This window comes from Amblyomma americanum, chromosome 3, assembly GCF_052857255.1.
Source record: "Amblyomma americanum isolate KBUSLIRL-KWMA chromosome 3, ASM5285725v1, whole genome shotgun sequence".
In the NCBI taxonomy this organism is placed as follows: Eukaryota; Metazoa; Arthropoda; class Arachnida; order Ixodida; family Ixodidae; genus Amblyomma; species Amblyomma americanum.
In genome coordinates this window covers 64,779,614-64,802,857 of record NC_135499.1, presented here as the reverse complement: position 1 = coordinate 64,802,857, position 23,244 = coordinate 64,779,614, and the positions used below count along the sequence as shown (strand labels likewise).

The 23,244-nt window shown below is 50.6% G+C and overlaps 25 non-coding genes and 1 pseudogene across 25 annotated transcripts; all 26 read right to left on the bottom strand.

Moving 5' to 3' along the window:
* Window positions 1–1,772: 1,772 nt before the first annotated feature.
* On the bottom strand, window positions 1,773–1,854 carry TRNAS-UGA (transfer RNA serine (anticodon UGA)). Its single transcript has one exon. It is a non-coding gene; the product is annotated as a tRNA-Ser (tRNA).
* Window positions 1,855–1,942: 88 nt separating this feature from the next.
* Window positions 1,943–2,024, bottom strand: TRNAS-UGA (transfer RNA serine (anticodon UGA)). Its single transcript has one exon. It is a non-coding gene; the product is annotated as a tRNA-Ser (tRNA).
* Window positions 2,025–2,112: 88 nt separating this feature from the next.
* On the bottom strand, window positions 2,113–2,194 carry TRNAS-UGA (transfer RNA serine (anticodon UGA)). The gene has a single exon. It is a non-coding gene; the product is annotated as a tRNA-Ser (tRNA).
* Window positions 2,195–2,282: 88 nt separating this feature from the next.
* On the bottom strand, window positions 2,283–2,364 carry TRNAS-UGA (transfer RNA serine (anticodon UGA)). The gene has a single exon. It is a non-coding gene; the product is annotated as a tRNA-Ser (tRNA).
* Window positions 2,365–2,452: 88 nt separating this feature from the next.
* TRNAS-UGA (transfer RNA serine (anticodon UGA)) lies at window positions 2,453–2,534 on the bottom strand. The gene has a single exon. It is a non-coding gene; the product is annotated as a tRNA-Ser (tRNA).
* An 88-nt stretch (window positions 2,535–2,622) lies between these two features.
* On the bottom strand, window positions 2,623–2,704 carry TRNAS-UGA (transfer RNA serine (anticodon UGA)). Its single transcript has one exon. It is a non-coding gene; the product is annotated as a tRNA-Ser (tRNA).
* An 88-nt stretch (window positions 2,705–2,792) lies between these two features.
* On the bottom strand, window positions 2,793–2,874 carry TRNAS-UGA (transfer RNA serine (anticodon UGA)). The gene has a single exon. It is a non-coding gene; the product is annotated as a tRNA-Ser (tRNA).
* Window positions 2,875–2,962: 88 nt separating this feature from the next.
* On the bottom strand, window positions 2,963–3,044 carry TRNAS-UGA (transfer RNA serine (anticodon UGA)). The gene has a single exon. It is a non-coding gene; the product is annotated as a tRNA-Ser (tRNA).
* An 88-nt stretch (window positions 3,045–3,132) lies between these two features.
* On the bottom strand, window positions 3,133–3,214 carry TRNAS-UGA (transfer RNA serine (anticodon UGA)). Its single transcript has one exon. It is a non-coding gene; the product is annotated as a tRNA-Ser (tRNA).
* Window positions 3,215–3,302: 88 nt separating this feature from the next.
* On the bottom strand, window positions 3,303–3,384 carry TRNAS-UGA (transfer RNA serine (anticodon UGA)). The gene has a single exon. It is a non-coding gene; the product is annotated as a tRNA-Ser (tRNA).
* Window positions 3,385–3,472: 88 nt separating this feature from the next.
* On the bottom strand, window positions 3,473–3,554 carry TRNAS-UGA (transfer RNA serine (anticodon UGA)). The gene has a single exon. It is a non-coding gene; the product is annotated as a tRNA-Ser (tRNA).
* An 88-nt stretch (window positions 3,555–3,642) lies between these two features.
* On the bottom strand, window positions 3,643–3,724 carry TRNAS-UGA (transfer RNA serine (anticodon UGA)). Its single transcript has one exon. It is a non-coding gene; the product is annotated as a tRNA-Ser (tRNA).
* Window positions 3,725–3,812: 88 nt separating this feature from the next.
* Window positions 3,813–3,894, bottom strand: TRNAS-UGA (transfer RNA serine (anticodon UGA)). The gene has a single exon. It is a non-coding gene; the product is annotated as a tRNA-Ser (tRNA).
* An 88-nt stretch (window positions 3,895–3,982) lies between these two features.
* On the bottom strand, window positions 3,983–4,064 carry TRNAS-UGA (transfer RNA serine (anticodon UGA)). The gene has a single exon. It is a non-coding gene; the product is annotated as a tRNA-Ser (tRNA).
* Window positions 4,065–4,152: 88 nt separating this feature from the next.
* Window positions 4,153–4,234, bottom strand: TRNAS-UGA (transfer RNA serine (anticodon UGA)). The gene has a single exon. It is a non-coding gene; the product is annotated as a tRNA-Ser (tRNA).
* An 88-nt stretch (window positions 4,235–4,322) lies between these two features.
* TRNAS-UGA (transfer RNA serine (anticodon UGA)) lies at window positions 4,323–4,404 on the bottom strand. The gene has a single exon. It is a non-coding gene; the product is annotated as a tRNA-Ser (tRNA).
* Window positions 4,405–4,492: 88 nt separating this feature from the next.
* On the bottom strand, window positions 4,493–4,574 carry TRNAS-UGA (transfer RNA serine (anticodon UGA)). Its single transcript has one exon. It is a non-coding gene; the product is annotated as a tRNA-Ser (tRNA).
* Window positions 4,575–4,662: 88 nt separating this feature from the next.
* On the bottom strand, window positions 4,663–4,744 carry TRNAS-UGA (transfer RNA serine (anticodon UGA)). Its single transcript has one exon. It is a non-coding gene; the product is annotated as a tRNA-Ser (tRNA).
* Window positions 4,745–4,832: 88 nt separating this feature from the next.
* On the bottom strand, window positions 4,833–4,914 carry TRNAS-UGA (transfer RNA serine (anticodon UGA)). The gene has a single exon. It is a non-coding gene; the product is annotated as a tRNA-Ser (tRNA).
* Window positions 4,915–5,002: 88 nt separating this feature from the next.
* On the bottom strand, window positions 5,003–5,084 carry TRNAS-UGA (transfer RNA serine (anticodon UGA)). Its single transcript has one exon. It is a non-coding gene; the product is annotated as a tRNA-Ser (tRNA).
* An 88-nt stretch (window positions 5,085–5,172) lies between these two features.
* On the bottom strand, window positions 5,173–5,254 carry TRNAS-UGA (transfer RNA serine (anticodon UGA)). The gene has a single exon. It is a non-coding gene; the product is annotated as a tRNA-Ser (tRNA).
* An 88-nt stretch (window positions 5,255–5,342) lies between these two features.
* Window positions 5,343–5,424, bottom strand: TRNAS-UGA (transfer RNA serine (anticodon UGA)). The gene has a single exon. It is a non-coding gene; the product is annotated as a tRNA-Ser (tRNA).
* Window positions 5,425–5,512: 88 nt separating this feature from the next.
* On the bottom strand, window positions 5,513–5,594 carry TRNAS-UGA (transfer RNA serine (anticodon UGA)). Its single transcript has one exon. It is a non-coding gene; the product is annotated as a tRNA-Ser (tRNA).
* Window positions 5,595–5,682: 88 nt separating this feature from the next.
* On the bottom strand, window positions 5,683–5,764 carry TRNAS-UGA (transfer RNA serine (anticodon UGA)). Its single transcript has one exon. It is a non-coding gene; the product is annotated as a tRNA-Ser (tRNA).
* A 4,880-nt stretch (window positions 5,765–10,644) lies between these two features.
* On the bottom strand, window positions 10,645–10,726 carry TRNAS-UGA (transfer RNA serine (anticodon UGA)). Its single transcript has one exon. It is a non-coding gene; the product is annotated as a tRNA-Ser (tRNA).
* Window positions 10,727–17,688: 6,962 nt separating this feature from the next.
* Window positions 17,689–21,002, bottom strand: LOC144123787 (uncharacterized; annotated as a pseudogene).
* Window positions 21,003–23,244: the final 2,242 nt, after the last annotated feature.

Below are 23,244 nucleotides of genomic sequence, written 5' to 3'. Positions count from 1 at the left end.
AAGCAAAATTCACTACTACACAACGACCCGACGGGCACGATGTGTACGCCTGCACCTCGAGACTAGGCAGCTTTTTTATAAACACAATGCATCCGGCAGATGTGCCAATGGCATGGCTCACGACCGCATAGAATCTTGACCTCAAACGTTTCACGATGCGCTCGGTGTCTTGTTCCCCTTCCACTTTCGTTTCCTGAATAGCAAGCAGATCGATATTATGATCTGTTAAAATGCGGTGCACTTGGCTCTGCTTCCTCTTAGCGGCAAAACCACTGACATTGAGCGTTGCAAAAGTCAAGGAGGTTGCAGAAGCCATATTTAAAGCGTGTGAAGACGCCGAGAGCACCGTGCTCACCTTTCACGTCTAGCACGATGCTAGACGCCGTTGCCACCACCGGAGCCGTCAGGAGCGGATGCCTGGTTTTGCTGCGGAGGCAGTGGAGGCGCCTTCTCGGCGACCCGCTTGCCTGCCGCAAGGTTGGGCATTAGCCTGAGTGTCGATCGCCTGGACTGGGCTGTTTTTGCTGGCGGCTCCTCAACGCCGCCAGCTGCGGGCTTGTCCCCTTCGTTGTCGTGAGGTCGCTTGGCTAGGGCGGCGACGGTCGTCACACGGGCCCTGCTCTGGTCTATCTGTTCCTCGCTGGTCGGTGGTTGGTCGACATCTTTAGCCTCATGACTGGTCCCGTCGCTGGAGGACCCTTCATTTGTCCCAGCAGGGATTACCGTCCCCGGTTCCTTCCCACCGCCGCTGGCCGTGTTTCCGTCGCCGCTCGGGTGCCGCGAAGACTGCGTCGTCACCGCCGGTTTCGCCGTCACGTCTGTTCCCTTTCCCGCCTCTTCTGTCTCGGCGACGTCCATAATGTGCTCCGTCGTGTAGACTCCTATTGCCAGCCCGGTTGCCACTGCCTATGTGCGGACGCAGTCACTGTCGGCGTGGCCGTAACTCCTGCATTTCGAACACCGGGGCACTTTACAATCTCGCCGAACGTGGCCCGTGCCTTGACAGCGCAAGCACTGCATCGGTTGCCCCGGCGCCACAACAAGGGCCAACTCCCCGGCGACACGTATCTGTTGAGGCAGATCGTCGACCTTCAAACCAGGTTTCAGTTTTAGGAGCACAGTTCCTGTTGTAGATCCCTTGTCGTGGACGCGGACGCCTTGGACGCGCCACCGTTCCCGTGTAACTTCGGTTACCTTCCCGAACGCAGAAAAAGCCGTCCGGATGTCTTCGTCGGCCACGCCTTCCAGCATCCAGTGGAGCCGTAGCTTGACTTGTTGGTCTTCCGGATCGATGATAAGACATCGTCGTCCTTTCACTTTCAGTTCCTTGAAGGCGAGAAGCCTCTTGGCTCCTTCAGCGGTCTTGAAAGTCACAGCCCAAACGTGTTTGATTTGGTACGCCCCCAAAGCCACCACGTCAGGGAGCGTACCAGCCTGGGCCAGCGCATCACGAAAATCCTCGACCTTAAAGGGCCTAACACGAACATCGCCGTGCAGAAAAAGTGTGTTTAAAACCACACGTCCGGTAGGCAGCTGCGGCAAGATCACCTGATAATCCGTATTTTCGTTTCCCTCGATCCTGTTTCCGAGGCCAGCAAGGGCCGCTGTCGCCGCTCCGCCGGAGCTCATGATCCTGCGTCCGTCACGCTCGGTGGCCGGAAGTACAATGATCGGCCACGGCTGCTGATGTCTGCGTGAAAGTGCGTTTATTCGCTGCTTTTGCACTTACCACCTGTATGCGCATCAAAAAGTGAGCCCCGCTAGCCGGGACACGCAGCCGACAGGATTCGAACCTGTGCAGGGAGACCCCAATGGATTTCAAGTCCATCGCCTTAACCACTTGGCCACGGCTGCTGATGTCAGCGTGAAAGTGCGTTTATTCGCTGCTTTCGCACTTACCACCTGTATGCGCTTCAAAAAGTGAGCTCCGCTAGCCGGGACACGCAGCCGACAGGATTCGAACCTGTGCAGGGAGACCCCAATGGATTTCAAGTCCATCGCCTTAACCACTCGGCCACGGCTGCTGATGTCTGCGTGGAAGTGCGTTTATTCGCTGCTTTTGCACTTACCACCTGTATGCGCATAAAAAAGTGAGTCCCGCTAGCCGGGACACGCAGCCGACAGGATTCGAACCTGTGCAGGGAGACCCCAATGGATTTCAAGTCCATCGCCTTAACCACTCGGCCACGGCTGCTGATGTCAGCGTGAAAGTGCGTTTATTCGCTGCTTTCGCACTTACCACCTGTATGCGCATCAAAAATTGAGCCCCGCAAGCCCGGACACGCAGCCGACAGCATTCGAACCTGTGCAGGGAGACCCCAATGGATTTCAAGTCCATCGCCTTAACCACTCGGCCACGGCTGCTGATGTCAGCGTGAAAGTGCGTTTATTCGCTGCTTTCGCACTTACCACCTGTATGCGCATCAAAAAGTGAGCCCCGCTAGCCGGGACACGCAGCCGACAGGATTCGAACCTGTGCAGGGAGACCCCAATGGATTTCAAGTCCATCGCCTTAACCACTCGGCCACGGCTGCTGATGTCTGCGTGAAAGTGCGTTTATTCGCTGCTTTTGCACTTACCACCTTTATGCGCATAAAAAAGTGAGCCCCGCTAGCCGGGACACGCAGCTGACAGGATTCGAACCTGTGCGGGGAGACCCCAATGGATTTCAAGTCCATCGCCTTAACCACTCGGCCACGGCTGCTGATGTCTGCGTGAAAGTGCGTTTATTCGCTGCTTTTGCACTTACCACCTGCATGCGCATAAAAAAGTGAGTCCCGCTAGCCGGGACACGCAGCCGACAGGATTCGAACCTGTGCAGGGAGACCCCAATGGATTTCAAGTCCATCGCCTTAACCACTCGGCCACGGCTGCTGATGTCTGCGTGAAAGTGCGTTTATTCGCTGCTTTTGCACTTACCACCTTTATGCGCATAAAAAAGTGAGCCCCGCTAGCCGGGACACGCAGCTGACAGGATTCGAACCTGTGCGGGGAGACCCCAATGGATTTCAAGTCCATCGCCTTAACCACTCGGCCACGGCTGCTGATGTCTGCGTGAAAGTGCGTTTATTCGCTGCTTTTGCACTTACCACCTGCATGCGCATAAAAAAGTGAGTCCCGCTAGCCGGGACACGCAGCCGACAGGATTCGAACCTGTGCAGGGAGACCCCAATGAATTTCAAGTCCATCGCCTTAACCACTCGGCCACGGCTGCTGATGTCTGCGTGAAAGTGCGTTTATTCGCTGCTTTAGCACTTACCACCTGTATGCGCATAAAAAAGTGAGCCCCGCTAGCCGGGACACTCAGCCGACAGGATTCGAACCTGTGCAGGGAGACCCCAATGGATTTCAAGTCTATCGCCTTAACCACTCGGCCACGGCTGATGATGTCTGCGCGAAAGTGCGTTTATTCTCTGCTTTTGCATTTACCACCTGTATGCGCATAAAAAAGTGAGCCCCGCAAGCCGGGACACGCAGCCGACAGGATTCGAACCTGTGCAGGGAGACCCCAATGGATTTCAAGTCCATCGCCTTAACCACTCGGCCACGGCTGCTGATGTCAGCGTGAAAGTGCGTTTATTCGCTGCTTTCGCACTTACCACCTGTATGCGCATCAAAAAGTGAGCCCCGCTAGCCGGGACACGCAGCCGACAGGATTCGAACCTGTGCAGGGAGACCCCAATGGATTTCAAGTCCATCGCCTTAACCACTCGGCCACGGCTGCTGATGTCTGCGTGAAAGTGCGTTTATTCGCTGCTTTTGCACTTACCACCTTTATGCGCATAAAAAAGTGAGCCCCGCTAGCCGGGACACGCAGCTGACAGGATTCGAACCTGTGCGGGGAGACCCCAATGGATTTCAAGTCCATCGCCTTAACCACTCGGCCACGGCTGCTGATGTCTGCGTGAAAGTGCGTTTATTCGCTGCTTTTGCACTTACCACCTGCATGCGCATAAAAAAGTGAGTCCCGCTAGCCGGGACACGCAGCCGACAGGATTCGAACCTGTGCAGGGAGACCCCAATGGATTTCAAGTCCATCGCCTTAACCACTCGGCCACGGCTGCTGATGTCTGCGTGAAAGTGCGTTTATTCGCTGCTTTTGCACTTGCCACCTTTATGCGCATAAAAAAGTGAGCCCCGCTAGCCGGGACACGCAGCTGACAGGATTCGAACCTGTGCGGGGAGACCCCAATGGATTTCAAGTCCATCGCCTTAACCACTCGGCCACGGCTGCTGATGTCTGCGTGAAAGTGCGTTTATTCGCTGCTTTTGCACTTACCACCTTTATGCGCATAAAAAAGTGAGCCCCGCTAGCCGGGACACGCGGCTGACAGGATTCGAACCTGTGCGGGGAGACCCCAATGGATTTCAAGTCCATCGCCTTAACCACTCGGCCACGGCTGCTGATGTCTGCGTGAAAGTGCGTTTATTCGCTGCTTTTGCACTTACCACCTGCATGCGCATAAAAAAGTGAGTCCCGCTAGCCGGGACACGCAGCCGACAGGATTCGAACCTGTGCAGGGAGACCCCAATGAATTTCAAGTCCATCGCCTTAACCACTCGGCCACGGCTGCTGATGTCTGCGTGAAAGTGCGTTTATTCGCTGCTTTAGCACTTACCACCTTTATGCGCATAAAAAAGTGAGCCCCGCTAGCCGGGACACGCAGCCGACAGGATTCGAATCTGTGCAGGGAGACCCCAATGGATTTCAAGTCCATCGCCTTAACCACTCGGCCACGGCTGCTGATGTCTGCGTGAAAGTGCGTTTATTCGCTGCTTTTGCACTTACCACCTTTATGCGCATAAAAAAGTGAGCCCCGCTAGCCGGGACACGCAGCTGACAGGATTCGAACCTGTGCGGGGAGACCCCAATGGATTTCAAGTCCATCGCCTTAACCACTCGGCCACGGCTGCTGATGTCTGCGTGAAAGTGCGTTTATTCGCTGCTTTTGCACTTACCACCTGCATGCGCATAAAAAAGTGAGTCCCGCTAGCCGGGACACGCAGCCGACAGGATTCGAACCTGTGCAGGGAGACCCCAATGAATTTCAAGTCCATCGCCTTAACCACTCGGCCACGGCTGCTGATGTCTGCGTGAAAGTGCGTTTATTCGCTGCTTTAGCACTTACCACCTGTATGCGCATAAAAAAGTGAGCCCCGCTAGCCGGGACACTCAGCCGACAGGATTCGAACCTGTGCAGGGAGACCCCAATGGATTTCAAGTCTATCGCCTTAACCACTCGGCCACGGCTGATGATGTCTGCGCGAAAGTGCGTTTATTCTCTGCTTTTGCATTTACCACCTGTATGCGCATAAAAAAGTGAGCCCCGCTAGCCGGGACACGCAGCCGACAGGATTCGAACCTGTGCAGGGAGACCCCAATGGATTTCAAGCCCATCGCCTTAACCACTCGGCCACGGCTGCTGATGTCTGCATGAAAGTGCGTTTATTCGCTGCTTTTGCACTTACCACCTGTATGCGCATCAAAAAGTGAGCCCCGCTAGCCAGGACACGCAGCCGACAGGATTCGAACCTGTGCAGGGAGACCCGAATGGTTTTCAAGTCCATCGCCTTAACCACTCGGCCACGGCTGCTGATGTCTGCATGAAAGTGCGTTTATTCGCTGCTTTTGCACTTACCACCTGTATGCGCATCAAAAAAAGAGCCCCGCTAGCCAGGACACGCAGCCGACAGGATTCGAACCTGTGCGGGGAGACCCCAATGGATTTCAAGTCCATCGCCTTAACCACTCGGCCACGGCTGCTTTTTTTTTTCTTTATTGCCGGTATTTTGACCCACGGCCGCCCAGCTTGTGCGGTCACGCTCATGCTAAAATTCCTTGATCGCCAATAACTCGACACGTGATAGCCACTCTGGACTGCATTCCAGCATCTTTTTCTCCTGAACAAAGTTTCTTATGCTTTCTTTGAAATATTGACGTGCCGGTCTTGCATCGAGATCGGCGTGCCTTACTGCCATTCTGCATTTCCAAATACTGTGTAGGGCTATTAGCATGATCAAATCAAATGGGGTACCGTCATCACTTTCAATTGGCAAGTAGCGAATTCCGTACCCATCAAGCGGAAATTCTTTTTTGATTGTGCGCTGAAGCACATCCCAAAGGAACACAGCATCCCAGCATTCAAGGAACACATGCTCAATTGTCTCCTCCCTTCTGCATATTATACAGTGAGTACCCCAGGGAACAAAAAAACATTTTTCAGCCAACCACGGTTTGACAGTCAGAGTTCCAGTGTGTAATTTAAAAAAGAAAGTCTTAACACCAGGCGGGACTAACATTGCCTTAACACGCTTTAGTACCTTGTTACCTATACCTTCCCTGTAAAGGGACCGATATAAAGGCACGGGGAGAACCACACTACAAAGGTCTTTATACAGTTTTTTCCGGTTGACTTCACTCAGGTATTGGAGTGAAAACCGCGCCGTCAAAAACCTACATGAAACCACAACTTCGCGTAGAAAACCATGCACTCCACCGGGCATACTGCCAGCAGAGACAACCATTTCAGGCAAGTGCTTTCCCTGGCGAAGTTGACAAACAGTGTGTAGAAACGGGTGCTTAACGTCCCGAAGAAATAAATACCGATTGACAACCTGTCTCAAAAACAAATGTGACAAACTGAGTTCTCCATTTCGAACTCGTAGAAATAAATTGGTGCGGCTTGATCTTTCCCAAGAAGATGCCCACACGAACACTGCAAACACCCGATGAAATTTTTGGATATGAACCCTGGAGCAATGCAAGACTTGAAGGACATACCAAAGTTTGCTCACTAAAAATATGTTGCAAATTGTGGCTCTCGAGAACATTGACCAATTCCATCCATTCCATTTATTCACTCTTTCCCTCATTTTATCCACTTCACTCCTCCAGTAGGCTTCGCTGTCTTTGTAACACTCAAGAGGAACTCCGAAGTATTTAACAGGAGTCGTAGTAAAACTCATGTTGGCAAAAGCGTCTGGGGGCTCCGGCCAATCCCCGTGCCAGAATTCCAGGCACTTACTCCAGTTTACCGCGCTGCCACTGGCCGCACAAAAACTTGTAACACACTTAACAGCCTGTGTTACACTGTCGTAATCATTACAAAACATGGCTATATCATCCGCATAAGCCAACAGTCGGACTTCTAACTGATGTAGTTTAAAACCGCGCATACAATCCCTCTGTATCACGCTCAAACAAAATGACTCTATATACAAACAAAACAACAGTGGCGAAAGATGGCAACCCTGGCGCACCGAGCGTTTGACTGGAATGCGTGAACCCACAACCTTGTTGACAATTAGACTTGTCGTGCAATCCTGGTACGCCATTGCGACCCCGCCTCGAATAATTCTACCCACATTCACATGATCTAGAATGCACAGAATAATTTCATGAGGCACCCAATCGAAAGCTTTCTCCAGATCAATTTGGATCATTGCCACTTGTGTGCCCATTGCGTCGCAGCACTCAAGGATACTACGCGCTACATGTATATTTGAGAAAATAGATCGGCCTTTAATACCGCACGTTTGATGCGGCCCCACCAGGTCAGGAATGACTGTCTGCAATCGCTTAGCCAAAATTTTCATCATTATCTTATAGTCTCCATTTGTGAGGCAAATTGGACGGTAAGAAGTTACTCTGCGCAATACAGAGGGGTCTTCTGATTTCGGTATAAGAACAGTGTGGGAGGATGTGAAGGATGGCGGCAGTACATTGAGATCGAATGCCTCATTATAGACAGCAGCTAAAACTGGTGAAGTTATTCCTTTTAGACGTTTATAAAAGGCTGAGGTCAGACCATCCGGGCCTGGAGACTTCCCCAGCTGCAAGCTTTCAATAGCGTTTTTCACCTCTACTGAGATAGCTGCCTCCAATAGTTCCTTCGTACTGTCGTCTAGGCTGGGCATCAACAAAAGGAAGTCCTTCTTGAAACGATCAATGTCAACTGAGCAGTTGGCAAATAACCCATTGTAGTGCTCGAAGAAAGCGCGCTCAATATCTTCTGCTGTGTCACTTACTTTTCCACCAACTTCAATTTCCACTATCTGATTGCGCCGCGCGTGCCACTTTTCTGCGCCAAACGCTCTTTTTGACGGAACTTCCCCCGCTATCAGCTTTTCAGCTCTCGCTCGCACCAGAGCACCGTGGTATCTTTCGATGTCGAACTGTTCTATTTTATGCTTTAGTGCGCGAATATCGTCCATGAACATGCCGGGTCTACTACACTCTTCACTGATCAATTTTTCCAAGTTTCTGCGCATCGTTTTTTCATCCGCCCCCTTTTGTCTGCGTATAGCGCTCGCCCGCTCCAATGCTTTCATTTTAACTGTCTGCTTGAAGTTCTATTTTTCTCTGCACGTCGTATTACCCATATGTTTCATTGCATCAACTTGCGTCGTCACGTCTGCCATAAAAATTTCATCATCCAGTAATTTTGAATTCAATTTCCATAACTGCCACTCGAAGCTTCTTTTCCTTTCTTTCGTGCTTGCTACTAGAAAACTGACTAAGCAGTGATCAGTAAATGAAACAGCGCCCACTCGGTACTCCTTGCAAAAGGGTACCAAATCAAGGCTTACGTACGCTCTATCCAAACGAGCGTGGCTCGAAGCCTGAAAATGGGTGTACTGTGTATTTCTTCCACCACCAAGGCATTCAGCCACATCCGCCAAACTACTGTTCCCTATTATTTCATTTAGGGCAGTCGTGCTTGCATCCTTGTACGGTCGGGTGCTAGTTTTGTCCCGGGATGAAAGAACGCAGTTGAAATCACCAATAAGAATGACCAACCTATTACACTGGGTATACTGTTTTAGCTGTTCAAAAAACCTGCACCTTTCCCCAGCAACAGTCGGCGCATACAAACAGATTACACGCCACTCCAAGGACGATAACAAGAAATCACATACAATAAACCGTCCTGACGTGCATGACGTAACGGCTTCTATTTTAGCTCCTAGACTATGTCGGACCAACAATGCGCAGCCTGAAGAATATCCCACGGAATGGCTCACAATAGCACAGTATCGCGCTACGAATTGCTGCACCATGCCCCCGGTTTCCACCTCGTCCTCGACTTTCGTCTCCTGCACTGCTAGAATGTCAAGGTCAAAGTCGCTTAACAGGCGGTACAGTTGACTCTGCTTCCTCCCTGAGGCAAGCCCTCGGACATTTAATGTTGCCACGCGAATGGACTTATCCATAGTCATCATAGCAAGGTGGGAAAGAAAACCGGGGGCATGGCGCTTACCTCACAACTGCGGTTTGATCCGGAGTGTGCTAGCACAGGGCGGTCCTCACGGCGGCATAGGCGGCGTTTCCGCCGTCTTGCGCGCCGCCGAAGTGTTCGGCAGCGGTCGAAAGGAAGGACGCCGTCCAACAGTCGTGTTGGCTGGCGGCTCGTCTGCAGCAACGACACTAAGCTCCTTCCCATTTTCGCCTGCGTCGTGAGATCGCTTTGCAGCGGCACTAATACTGTCGCTGTCCATCACGGTGACTGGTGCCGGCTCGGTGGGTGGTTTCTCGCCTCCTCCGGGAGAGGGGTGGCCCGTAGTGCTTGCCTCATCCTTCTCGTTCCCGCCTTCTGCGTCATGTCGCCGCTTGTCTGCGGGTTTATCTCCGCCGTCAAGTAGTTGTTCCCCTTGAATGTTCAACGATGCACCTTGCGTAACCAGGTTACGGCTCGTCCTTGCTGTTTCCTCTGAGTCTTCCTCGTCCATCAGGTGGTCCGATATGTAGTTTGCCTGCACTGGTCCGGCTACGCTGGCGTACTACGTCTTTGCGCAATCAGCATCGACGTGGCCGAAACGACGACAACGACTACAGCGCGGCACTTTGCAGTCGCGACGAATGTGCCCGGTGCTCTTGCAGCGCAGACACAGAGGAGCGCGGCCCGGCACAACAACAAGAGTTAGCTCTCCGGCTATCTTGAGCTGATGCGGAATATCGTCTATTTTGACGTCGGCATGCAATTTTAGTCCAACTGTACGAGTCGTCGACCCTTTTTCAGTGGCACCTAGCGCCCGCCACTTCTCCCGGGTCACTTCCAACACCTTCCCGTAGGGCGACAGTGCCACGCGAACGTCTTCGTCGGTAACGCCATGCAGCAACCAGTGCAGCTTTACGCGAACCTCTCGGTTATTCGGATCAATGAGCAAACATGGGCGTTCCTTTACCTTCACGTCGACGGCCAAAAGCAGCTTCTGAGCAGCATCAGCAGTTGTCATTGTCACAGCCCACACGTGGTTCATTTCATACGCCCCCAACGCTACAACGTCGGGAAGCGCACCAAGGTTGGCCAAAGTGTCACGGTAGTCTTCAACACGATAGGGCCGGGCTCTTGGATCGCCGTGCATAAAAACGGTGTTGGCGACGATGCGTCCGGATGGCAGATTGGGCAGAATAACCTGGTAATCATCGGCAGTAGCCGCAAAAATCCTGTTACCGCGGCCCGACTGGGCCGCTGAAGCCGCTCCGACGGAGCTTATGATAACGCGTCCGTCACGCTCGGTGGCCGGAAGTCGAATCCCCACTCGGCCACGGCTGCTGATGTCTGCGTGAAAGTGCGTTTATTCGCTGCTTTTGCACTTACCACCTGTAGGCGCATCAAAAAGTGAGCCCCGCTAGCCGGGACACGCAGCCGACAGGATTCGAACCTGTGCAGGGAGACCCGAATGGATTTCAAGTCCATCGCCTTAACCACTCGGCCACGGCTGCTGATGTCTGCATGAAAGTGCGTTTATTCGCTGCTTTTGCACTTACCACCTGTATGCGCATCAAAAAGTGAGCCCCGCTAGCCAGGACACGCAGCCGACAGGATTCGAACCTGTGCGGGGAGACCCCAATGGATTTCAAGTCCATCGCCTTAACCACTCGGCTTTTTTTTTCTTTATTGCCGGTCTCCGACAGTGCGCAGCAACACATGATGGTACACAGAAATAGGAACAAAAAATAAGGCAGACAAAAATTCCGCAGCAGTCAGCTTTGTACTGACGTTGTCATATTAAAATTCTTTCAGCGCTGTCAAGGCTTCTACTCTCGGCAGCCACTGTGGTACAGGCTCAAGCGACTTCTGCACGTTAACAAATCTCGCTATACTCTCGCGAAAATACATCCGTGCGGGCCTCGCATCCGGATCACAATGGAAACCGGCCATGCGTGAGCGCCATACAGAGTGGAGTCCGGCCAGCATTATGAGGTCGAATGGAATTCCGTCTTCATTGTTTATTGCTAGGTATCTAATGCCGTGTGGGTCCAGTGGAATATCTTTTTTGACCGTTTGCTGCAGAACATCCCAAAAGTACACACCTTCCCAGCAATGCAGAAAAACATGATCTATAGTTTCGGGCTGTTTGCATATCATGCCGTCAGCTCCCCACGGTAAGAAAAAGCCCCGTTGCTCTAGGAATTTCTTTACTTGCAGTGTTTCAGTGTGTCATCATCATCATCATCAGCCTTACTACACCCACTGCAGGGCAAAGGCCTCTCCCATGTCTCTCCAATTAACCCTATCCTTTGCCAGCTGCATCCACCCTTTGCCTGCAAACTTCTTAATCTCATCCGCCCATCTAGCCTTCTGCCGCCCCCTGCTACGCTTACTTTCTCTTGGAACCCACTCCGTTACCCTTAAAGACCAGCGGTTATCTTGCCTTCGCATTACATGCCCTGCCCAAGCCCATTTCTTTCTCTTGATTTCGACTAGGATGTCATTAAACCGTGTTTGTTCCCTCACCCACTCTGCCCGCTTCCGATCTCTTAACGTTACACCTATCATTTTTCTTTCCATGGCTCGCTGCGTTGTCCTTAACTTAAGCTGAACTCTTTTCGTTAGCCTCCACGTTTCTGCCCCGTAGGTGAGTACCGGTAAGATTATGCTGTTGTACACTTTCCTCTTGAGGGAAATTGGTAAACTGCCACTCATGATCTGCGAGAATTTGCCATATGCGCTCCACCCCATTCTTATCCTTCTAGTTATCCCCCTCTCATGATCCGGATCAGCTGTCACTACCTGCCCTAAGTAGAAGTATTCCGGCACAATTTCTAGGCTCTCGCTGCCAATTGTGAACTGTTGTTCCCTTGCTAGGGTGTTGAACATTACCTTGGTTTTCTGCATGTTAATTTTTAGACCCATCGATCTGCTCTGCCTGTCTAACTCGTTGATCATGATTGCAGTTCACCTCCTGAGTGACTCAGCAAGGCAATGTCATCAGCAAATCTCAGATTATTTAGGTATTCTCCATTTATTCTTATTCCCAACTGTTCCCAATTCAGGCCTCGAAATACCTCCTGCAAACATGTGGTGAACAGCATTGGCGAGATCGTGTCTCCTTGCCTGACGCCCTTCCCTATTGGAATTTTATTGCTGACTTTATGGAGGACTATAGTAGCTGTGTAGTTGCTATATATATCTTCCAGTATTTTGACATAAGGCTCTTCTACCCCCTGATTACGCAATGCCTGTATGACTGCTGAGGTTTCCACTGAGTCGAATGCTTTCTCGTAATCAATGGAAGCTATATATGGAGGTTGGTTATATTCTGCGCCTTTCTCTATCACCTGATTGATAGTGTGAATATGATCTATTGTGGAATATCCTTTACGAAAGCCTGCCTGATCATTTCGTTGATTAAAGTCTAACGTTGCCCTGACTCTATTAGCGATTACCTTAGTAAATACTTTGGAGGCAACGGATAGTAAGCTGATCGGCCTGTAATTTTTCAAGTCCTTGGCGTCTCCCTTCTTATGAATTAAGATAATGTTTGCATTCTTCCAAGCTTCTGGTACAGTCGAGGTCATAAGGCATTGCGTATATAGGGTGGCTAGTTTTTCTAGCACGATGTCCCCTCCATCCTTCAACAGATCTGCTGTTACCTGATCCTCCCCAGCTGCTTTTCCCCTTTTCATTGCTTCTAAGTCTTTCTTTACTTCATCTCTCGTTACTGGCGGGATGACGCATTGCTGTGCACTGCTGTCTTTCTCATTAGCGCTCTGATTACATTGGCTACTGTACAGGTCTGTGTAGAAGTCTTCGGCTACGTTAACTATCTTATCCATATTGCTAATGACATTGCCCTGCTTGTCTCTTAATGCATACATCTGGTTTTTACCTATGCCTAGTTTCCTCTTCACTGTTTTTAGGCTACCTCCGTTCTTTATAGCATGCTAGATTCTCTCCATATTAAACTTCCTTATGTCGGCTACCTTGTGCTTATTTATTAACTTTGATAGCTCCGTTAGTTCTATTCTATCGGTAGTGTTAGATGCCTTCATGTTTTGGCGCTTCTTAATCAGATCTGTCGTCACCTGAGATAGCTTCCCGGTATCTTTTCGAACTGTGCTACCGCCTACTTCTACTGCGCACTCCGTAATTATTGATGTTAGATTATCGTGCATTGAATGAACATCAAGATCATCTTCCTCAGTTAATGCCGAATACCTGTTTTGCAGCGCTATTCCAAACTCCTGTGCCTTCCCTCTTACGGCTAACTCGTTAATGGTCTTCTTCTTCGCTAGCTTCTTCCGTTCCCTCTTCAAGTCTAAGCTAATTCTAGGCCTTACCATTCTATGGTCGCTGCAACGCACCCTTCCGAGGACGGCCACATCCTGAATGATGCCAGGTTTAGCGCATAGTATGAAGTCGATTTCATTCTTAATCTCACCATTGGGGCTCTTCCAGGTCCACTTCCTGTTTTCTCGTTTGTGGAAGAAGGTATTCATGATCCGTAAATTATTTCTATCCGCGAATTCGACTAATAACTCTCCCCTGCTATTTCTAGAGCCTATCCCATAGTCACCTACCGCGTGGTCGTCAGCCTGCTTCTTGCCCACCTTCGCATTGAAGTCGCCCATCAGTACAGTGTACTGCGATTTTACTTTATTCATTGCTGATTCTACGTCCTCATAGAAGCTTTCAACGGTCTGGTCATCATGGCTGGATGTGGGTGCGTAGGCCTGTACCACTTTCAGCTTGTACCTCCTATTCAGCCTAATTGCTATAGCTGCTACCCTCTCGTTAATACTGTAAACTCCTCTACGTTGCCAGCTATATCCTTATTAATGAGGAAACCCACACCTAGTTCTCGTCTATCCTCTAACCCGCGATAGCACAGTATGTGTCCGTCCTTTAGTACTGTATACGCCTCACCTGTCCTCCTAACTTCGCTAAGCCCTATCACATCCCATTTAATTCCCGCTAGTTCCTCGAACAGCACTGCTAGGCTAGCCTCACTAGCTAAAGTTCTAGCGTTAAACGTTGCCAGGTTCAGATTCCAATGGCGGCCTGTCCGGAGCCAGAGATTCTTAGCACCCTCCGCTGCGTCACAGGTCTGACCGCCGCCGTGGTCAGTTGCTCTGCAGCCGCTGGGGACTGAGGGCCGAGGGTTAATTGGTTTGATCATAGAAGGTTGTGGCCAAGTACTACACCAGGGTGGCCAAATCCTGCTCTGGTGAGAGAGTGCGTTGTCGGTTCTGGTCACCGAGACAAGGCCGCACTCCAGGCCTGGTTATGCAATTCCATCGACACGCGGATATTTTTTTTTAAACCCCGGTGGAGAATTGCGCGGCACCAGGATTTGAGCCCCGGTCCTCTTGCACGCGAGGCGGATGTTCTACCTCTACGCCATCGCTGAATCTACGCAATCGCTGAATTTTCAGTGTGTAGCTTGAAGAAAAAGGATTTCATTCCAGGCGTCACCTGCATTCTCTTTACCCTTTTTAAAACATTCTGACCCGGTTTTCCACTATGCAAGGCTCTGTACAATGGTTCCGGAAAAATGCTGTCACACACATCTTTATACAGTGTTGTGCTTTTCACTGAAGAAAGATAATCAGTCGAAAAACGCGCCGACAAGAATCGTACACTAGTTACGACCTCCTTGAAAAAACCTGAAATGGATCCAAGCATCACATTTGTGCCAACAACAAAACAAGGCAACGCACCTCTTAATCTGACTTGGCACACTGTGCGTAAAAAAGGATCGCTCGTGTCATGAAAAAACAAACCTATTAACGAGCTGTCGCACAAAGAGATGCGACAGGCTAAGACCGCCGTCTTTCACCCTTCTGAACAAGTTCGTTCGACTACACCTTTCCCATTGCGATGCCCATATAAAGGTGGCAAACACTCTGTGTAGCCTTTGCACATTCAGCCGCGAGCAGTGCAGTACCTGCATCAAATACCACAACTTACTTACAAAAAAAAGATTTCACACTGTGGCCCTGGCGAAGAAAGAAAGGGGAACCCCCTTCCACCTGTCTGCTTTTTCTCGCGTTTCGTGCAGCTGGCTTAGCCAGAGGTAGTCATTGTTTTTGTAGCATTCCAGAGGGACACCTAGGTACTTCGCTGGGGTGTTCACTCACGTCACGCCAGCAAATGTGTCTGGGGTTGTCGGCCATTCTCCATGCCAGAATCCCAGGCATTTACCCCAGTTAATTAATCTGCCCGTGAGATCCCGGAAACACTTCACTACTTCAACCGTTGCTGTAATACTTCCTTGGTCGATGCAGCATACGGCGACATCATCGGCATATGCTAAGAGCTTTACTTCAGAAGCTTGCAGTTGAAACCCGCGAATCGAATCATTCTGAATAATAGCCAAGCACAGTGTTTCAATGTAAAGACAAAATAAAAGTGGGCTGAGTGGGCAACCCTGGCGTACAGAACGCTGCACGGCAATGGGGGCCCCCAGACTCTTGTTTATGATAAGCTGCGTGGTGCAATTCCTGTACGCCATGGCCACTCCATCTTTGATAATCGAATCGACATTAATATGATCGAGAATAGCGAACAAAATAACATGTGGGACACAGTCAAAGGGCTTCTCTAGGTCGAGCTGCAGCACAGCGACACAAGCTTTCATGATGTCACAGCACTCAAGCACGCACCGCATCTTATGTATGTTAGTCACTACAGACCTGCCCCTGATTCCACATGTCTGGTGGCAGCCTACTAGGTCTTTAATCACTGTTTGGAGTCTTCTCGCTAAAACTTTCATTAAAATTTTGTAGTCAACATTAGTTAAAGAGATTGGTCTGTAATATGTCACCAGTCTAAGTTTTTCTGCGGCATCAGTCTTAGGTATAAGAACAATGTGTGATGTACTATAAGACTGTGGTAAAACTTTCATGTGGTACGCCTCATTGAACACTACCGTGAGCACTGCAGCCAGCTTTTCTATGAAAAACTTATAAAATGAGGCGGATAAGCCATCGGGCCCAGGCGACTTTCCGTCGTTTAAGTTTTCAATTGCTAGGCACACTTCACTTTCACTTATTGGTCGCTCCAAGAATTCTTTTATCTCATCGTCCAGTCGCGGCATATGGCCAAGAAATGCCTTTTTAAATCCGTCCAAGTCGGCATGATGAAACGCAAATAGCGCCTGATAATGCTCAGAAAACTGGCGCCGAATGCCCTCGTTATCATTCACCACGACGCCATTCCGCTCTATCTCGGCTATGTGGTTTCGTCGGGCGTTTGTCTTTTCAATCCCTAAAGCCCGCTTCGTAGGTACCTCGCCTGCTTTCAGTGAATTTGTTCGTGCACGCACCAGCGCACCGCGATAGCGCTCTTCTTCGATCAACTGCAGTTTCTGCTTTACATTCCTGATATCATCTTTGAAAATGCCGGGCGTTTTGCACTCCTCTGCTATCAGCTTCTCCAATATTGTGCGCAGCTCGGTTTCCTTCATTTTTCCTTGGAAACGAATCGCACTGGCCCTGTCAATTGCTGTGACTTTAATCTGCTGCTTGCATAGTTCCCACTGCTGACCCAGATTAAGGCTAGTGTTTGGTTTTATTCTGTTAATTTCTTCTAATGCTTTTGTTACGAAGTGTTCGTCGCCAAGTAGCATAGAGTTCATTTTCCACATGTCCCATACAAAGTGTTTCAGTTGTTTCTTTGTTCCTATTGCGCATTTAACGAGGCAGTGATCAGTAAAACATATTGGTACAACATCGTAGCTACGGCACATCGGGATCATATCCAGAGCAACGTATATGCGATCCAGGCGTGCGTGGCTAGAACCCTGGAAATGAGTGTACTTTACCGCGCATGCGCTCTGTAGGCATTCGGCCACATCTGCTAATTCCGCTTCGGCAACGACCTCAGCTAATAAGTCCGTACGCCTGTCTCGAAAAGCTGTGCAGCTGGTTTTGTCCGCAGAACTCAGTACGCAGTTAAAGTCCCCCATAATAATGAGGCGTTTCTCAGGCATCATGTACTGCCTAACATAAGCAAAAAAATTATGTCTGTCCTCCAATGTGTTCGGCGCGTACACACAAATCACTCGATATTCCGCGTTACACAAAAGGAAATCACACACTATTAATCTCTCAGGCGGGCATGACATGATGCTTTGAACAGTAAGACCGGGCAACTTTTTCAAAAAGAGTACACATCCTGCTGACAGTCCTACAGCGTGGCTAACTACGGCGTAGTGCGTTGCTGTGAAACGCTGCACCATGCTCCCGGTCTCCCCCTCTCCCTCGACTTTGGTCTCCTGGACGGCGGGAATGTCAATGTCATTTTCTGTTACCAGCCGATACAACTGACTTTGTTTTCGTTTCTGTCCTAAACCTCTGACATTCAACGTAGCTACACAGAGGACTGGTTCAGGAGCCATTTAGCTTCGCAGTAAGAAAGGCCCGGAGCATGGTGCTCACCTTTAGCATCTAGCGTACCGCTAGACGCCTCCGGGGCCGTCCGGTTGTCTGCTCTCGCTTCTCGACGGCGGTGGCTTGTCGGCAGGCTTTCTTTCCACGTGGACGTTTGGCCGTGGCTTGAAGGTAGCCCGCCGTCCTTGCACCGCTTTCACTGGCGGCTCGTCAACGCTGCTTGCGAGTTCCTGGTCTTCGTGGTCTCCGGAGACTTCCTGGGGGCGTTTCGTTGCAGTCCCAGTACCCGTTGTAACGGAAGCGTCACTGGCTGGCGGTTCCGGGCCCTTAGACGATAGAGACGGCAGTGCATGAGTACTCGCTCCGCTTTTGTCGACACTCTGCTGCACCAGTGGTGGACCAGGCGACGGTTCACTCTGACGTTCCGCGCTTGTGTCCTGCGGTTCACCAGCATGGACTGCTTGCTCTCCCACAGCGGTAGGCAGCGGCTCGCCAGTTCCCTTCGCCGCGTCCTCTGCCTCGGCCGCGTCCATTAAGTGCTCGGCTTCATCCCTTTCCCCCGGGCCCATTGCTGAGGCATACGTGCGGACGCACTGGGAGTCCTCGTGTCCGAAACGCCGGCGGTTCGAGCAGCGCGGCTCCTTGCACTCTCTCCGGACGTGGCCAGTGCCGTGACAGCGCAAACACTGCATCGGACGACCGGGTGCCACGACTAAGGCCAGTTCTCCTCCCACCCGTATTTTTATGCGGCAAATCTTCAACTGTCATGCCCTTCTTGAGCTTCAGGACGACCGTCCTCGTCATGGAACCCTTGTCGCCCATACCTTGCACACGCCACCGCTCTCTGCTAACGTCTATGGCAGTCCCAAACGCCACTAGTGCGCTCCGCACATCCTCGTCGGCCACGCCGTGCAGCAGCCAGTGAAGCCAGAGCCTCACCTGATGATCCTGCGGGTCGATGATGACGCAGCGACGGTTCTTCACCTTCAGTTCCTTAAAGGCCAGCAGCCGCCTTGTAGCCTCCGCGCCGTTCAGGGTGACTGCCCACACGTGGTTGACCTGGTAGGCTCCCAGGGCCACCACGTCCGGCAGCAAACCGGTAGGCACGAGAGCATCCCTAAAATCTTCGACCCGGTAGGGCCTCGCTCGCACGTCGCCGTGCAAAAACACGGTATTCAAAACGATGCTTCCTGTTGGCAGTTGGGGCAGTATAAGCTGATAATCCGTGTCGTCGCTATCGGTGATCCTGTTTCCGAGGGCCAGCAAGGGCCGCCGTCGCCCCTCCGTCGGAGCTCATGATTCTGCGTCCGTCACGCTCGGTGGCCGGAAGTAGAATGCCTTAACCACTCGGCCACGGCTGCTGATGTCTGCGTAAAAGTGCGTTTATTGGCTGCTTTTGCACTTACCACCTGTATGCGCATCAAAAAGTGAGCCCCGCTAGCCAGGACACGCAGCCGACAGGATTCGAACCTGTGCAGGGAGACTCCAATGGATTTGAAGTCCATCGCCTTAACTACTCGGCCACAGCTGCTTTTTTTTTCTTTATGGCCGGGCTTCGACAGAATACAACAAAAAGCATACACGGGTAGACACCCAAACTACAAAAAGGTAGCCTACAGCCCCCAGAGGGCCAGGCCTTGTCAGTTTAAAATTCCCTGAGTTCCGTCAAAGGTTCGAGCTTTGAAAGCCACTCAGGGGGAGATGCTTGTGTTTTCAGCACCTCGATGAACTTGTGCATTGTCTCACGGAAATACAATCGCGCAGGCCGCGCATCCGGGTCAAAATGAAAGCCTGCCATTCGGGAGCGCCATATGCTATGGAGGCCCGCGAGCATTACTAAATAAAACGGCATGCCATCTTCTTTTGCTGTAGGCAGGAATCGGATTCCATACGGATCCAATGGTAATTCTTTTTTGATGGTCCTTTGAAGGACGTCCCAAAAATATACCTCTTCCCAACAGTGCAAGAAAACGTGGTCGATTGTTTCTGGTTGTTTACATATAAGGCAATGGGATCCCCAAGGTAGGTAAAACCCGTTTTTTTCTTGGAAAGATTTTACAGACAGAGTCCCGGTGTGAAGCTTGAAGAAGAAATTTTTTGTTCCCGGTGGGACCTGCATTTTTTTCACCCGTTTCAGGACATCTCTGCCTGGGCCTCCGGAGCATATTGCCCTGTACATTGGTTCTGGCAGCAACAGGTCACATACATTCTTGTACAATGTTTTCCGCTCAACAGCACTTAAATATTTTAGTGAAAATCTCGCCGTCAAAAACCTGACGCTAAACACAACCTCTTTAAGAAAACCAAAAAGACCTCCAGTCATAGTCTCCGTTCAATCAATGAAATCTGGCACAGCGCGCCCTAGCCTGACTTGGCATACGGTACGCAGAAACGGATCTTTAACGTCTCGGAGAAACAAAAATCTGTTTACTATCTGCCGTATGAACAAATGCCCCAGACCAAGTCCCCCTACCTTGACGCTCCTGAACAAATTTGTCCGGATGCACCTCTCCCATTTTGAGGCCCATATAAAGACAGCGAAAATACGGTGCAGCTTTTGCACATTTAACCGTGAGCAGTGGAGTACTTGCATCACGTACCAGAGCTTGCTTATCAAAAACAAATTGCACACAGTTGCTCTTGCAAATACAGACAAATTAGCACTTTTCCATTTTTCGGCTTTCTCACGCGTTTCTTCAACCTGTGTTTTCCAAAAAGGCTCAGTGTCCCTGAAAAATTGGAGTGGAACACCTAGGTATTTCACGGGTGTTGTCACCCAAGAAACGGTGGCGAAAACAGCTGGAGTTGACGGCCATTCTCCGTGCCAGAATCCCAGGCACTTGCCCCAATTCACCAAACTTCCGGGGACCTCACTGAAACCCTTTACTGCTTCGATTGTCCTGCTTATGCTATCTTGGTTAACGCAGAAAAAAGCAACGTCATCTGCGTATGCTAAGAGCTTCACTTCTGATTCCTGTACACGGAAACCATGAATAGCCTCGTTTGCTATAATGTTTAGGCAGAGGGTTTCTATATAAATACAAAACAGCAGAGGGCTGAGGGGACAGCCCTGGCGTACCGATCTCTGCACACTAATGGGGGCCCCCAAGGTTGTGTTTACTATTAACCTCGTAGTGCAGTTACGGTAAGCCATGGCCACACCCTCTCTTATAACAGAACCAACGTTAATGTAATGAAGAATGCAAAGCAGCAATTCGTGCGCCACACAGTCAAACGTCTTCTCAAGGTCAATCTGAAGAACTGCGACCCGAGCATATATTGCGTCACAACACTCAAGCACGCACCTAGCCTTGTGAATCTTCTCAACAATGGAAGGCCCCTTGATGCCACACGTGTGGTGAAGTCCGACTATTTTATGCATTACGGTCTGTAGCCTGCCTGCAAGAACCTTCATATAAATTTGGTAGTCGACATTTGTGAGGGCTATGGGCCTGTACGATGTTACCTGTCTGAGGTTTTCTGTTTGATCGGATTTTGGTATGAGCACAGTATGCGAGGATGCATATAATGTAGGCAGAGCATGCAACTTATACGCTTCATTAAATACCACTGAGAGGAGAGGTGCTAGTTCCTTCTTGAAAGCTTTATAAAAAGCCGCGCTCAGGCCGTCAGGCCCCGGCGACTTTCATGAGTTTAGTTTATCAATAGCCTGTTCCACTTCTTGTTCGCTAATTGGCAGCTCTAATCTTATTCTGTCTGCGTCATGAATACGTGGCATGGCCCCTAAAAATATCTCCTTAAATCTTCCCATGTCAACATGCCTCGAAGCGAAAAGCGCTTGATAGTAATCAAAAAAAGCCTTTGCTATGTTGTCATCGTCAGATGCAGTGGCACCGCCCCATTGAATTTCCGCGACATGGTTTCGCCAAGTGTGCGCCCTTTCCATTCCTAACGCCCGTTTTGTGGGTGTTTCGCTCCCGGCGAATTGCTCAGCTCTCGCGCGCACAAGTGCGCCGCGATATCGCTCTTCCTCTATCGTTTCTAGCTTTTGTTTGGTTTTTCTGACATCTTCACTGAAAACTCCCGGTGCCTTGCATTCCTGAGCTAATAACTTGTCCAAGAAGGACTTTAAATGTGCCTCGCTTTACCTTTCTTGAAAACGTATGCAGCAGGCCCTTTCTATTGCATGCACTTTTATCTGCTGTTTGCAACTTTCCCATTCTTCTCCAGCTGCCCGATTGCCATTAACGGTTATTTTATTAATTTCCTGTGCTGCAAACCCGGTGAAAATTTCTCCTTTCAGAAGCTTATTGTTGAATTTCCAGAGGTCCCACTGGAAAGAGTTTTTACGTTTTACCGCGCCTATACTACATTTCACCAAGTAGCGGTCCGAGAAAGTTGCAGGAACAACATCATAGCTGTGACACTTTGGCGACAAGTCGACCGATACATATATATTCTATCAAGGCGGGCATGGCTACTTCGTTGGAAGTGCGTGAAAATCATGCCGCGCTTGTATACCACGCATTCAGTCACGTCCTCCAATGCAAACTTATCGATCAAGTGACGGAGAAGTTCGGTGCTTTCATCGCGGTGGGACCGCGTGCTGGTTTTGTCAGCCGCGCTCAAGACACAATTAAAATCTCCCAACAATATCAGGTGTTTTTCTGTGCGTAAGAAACGCTGAATGCTCTCAAAAAAAGCTACCCTGTCCTCGCCCACGTTAGGTGCGTAAACGCAAATTAGTCGCTATTCAGAGCAGGCGAAAGCAAAATCCACTACTACGCAACGACCCGAAGGGCACGATGTGTACGCCAGCACCTCGAGGCTAGGCAGCTTTTATATAAACACAATGCATCCGGCAGATGTGCCGACGGCGTGGCTCACGACCGCATAGAATCTTGACGTAAAACGTTGCACGATGCTCTCGGTGTCTTGTTCCCCTTCCACTTTCGTTTCCTGAATAGCAAGCAGATCGATATTATGATCTGTTAAAATGTGGTGCACTTGGCTCTGCTTCCTCTTAGCGGCAAAACCTCTGACATTGAGCGTTGCAAAAGTCAAGGAGGTTGCAGAAGCCATATTTAAAAACGTGTGAAGACGCCGAGAGCACCATGCTCACCATACACGTCTAGCACGAAGCTAGACGCCGTTGCCACCACCGGAGCCGTCAGGAGCGGATGCCTGGTTTTGCTGCGGAGGCAGTGGAGGCGCCTTCTCGGCGACCCGCTTGCCTGCCGCAAGGTTGGGCGTTAGCCTGAGTGTTGGTCGCCTGGAGTGGCTTGTCTTCGCTGGCGGCTCCTCAACGCCGGCATCTGCGGGCTTGTCCCCTTCGTTGTCGGTCGGGTCGTGAGGTCGCTTGGCTGGGGCGGCGACGGTCGTCACACGGGCGCCGCTCTGGTCCATCTGTTCCTCGCTGGTCGGTGGTTGGTCGACATTTTTAGCAGCATGACTGGTCCCGTCGCTGGATGACCCTTCATTTGTCCCAGCAGGGATTACCGTCCCCGGTTCCTTCCCACCGCCGCTGGCCGTGTTTCCGTCGCCGCTCGGGTGCCCCGAAGACTGCGTCGTCACCGCCGGTTTCGCCGTCACGTCTGTTCCCTTTGCCGCCTCTTCTGTCTCGGCGACGTCCATAATGTTCTCCGTCGTGTAGACTCTCATTG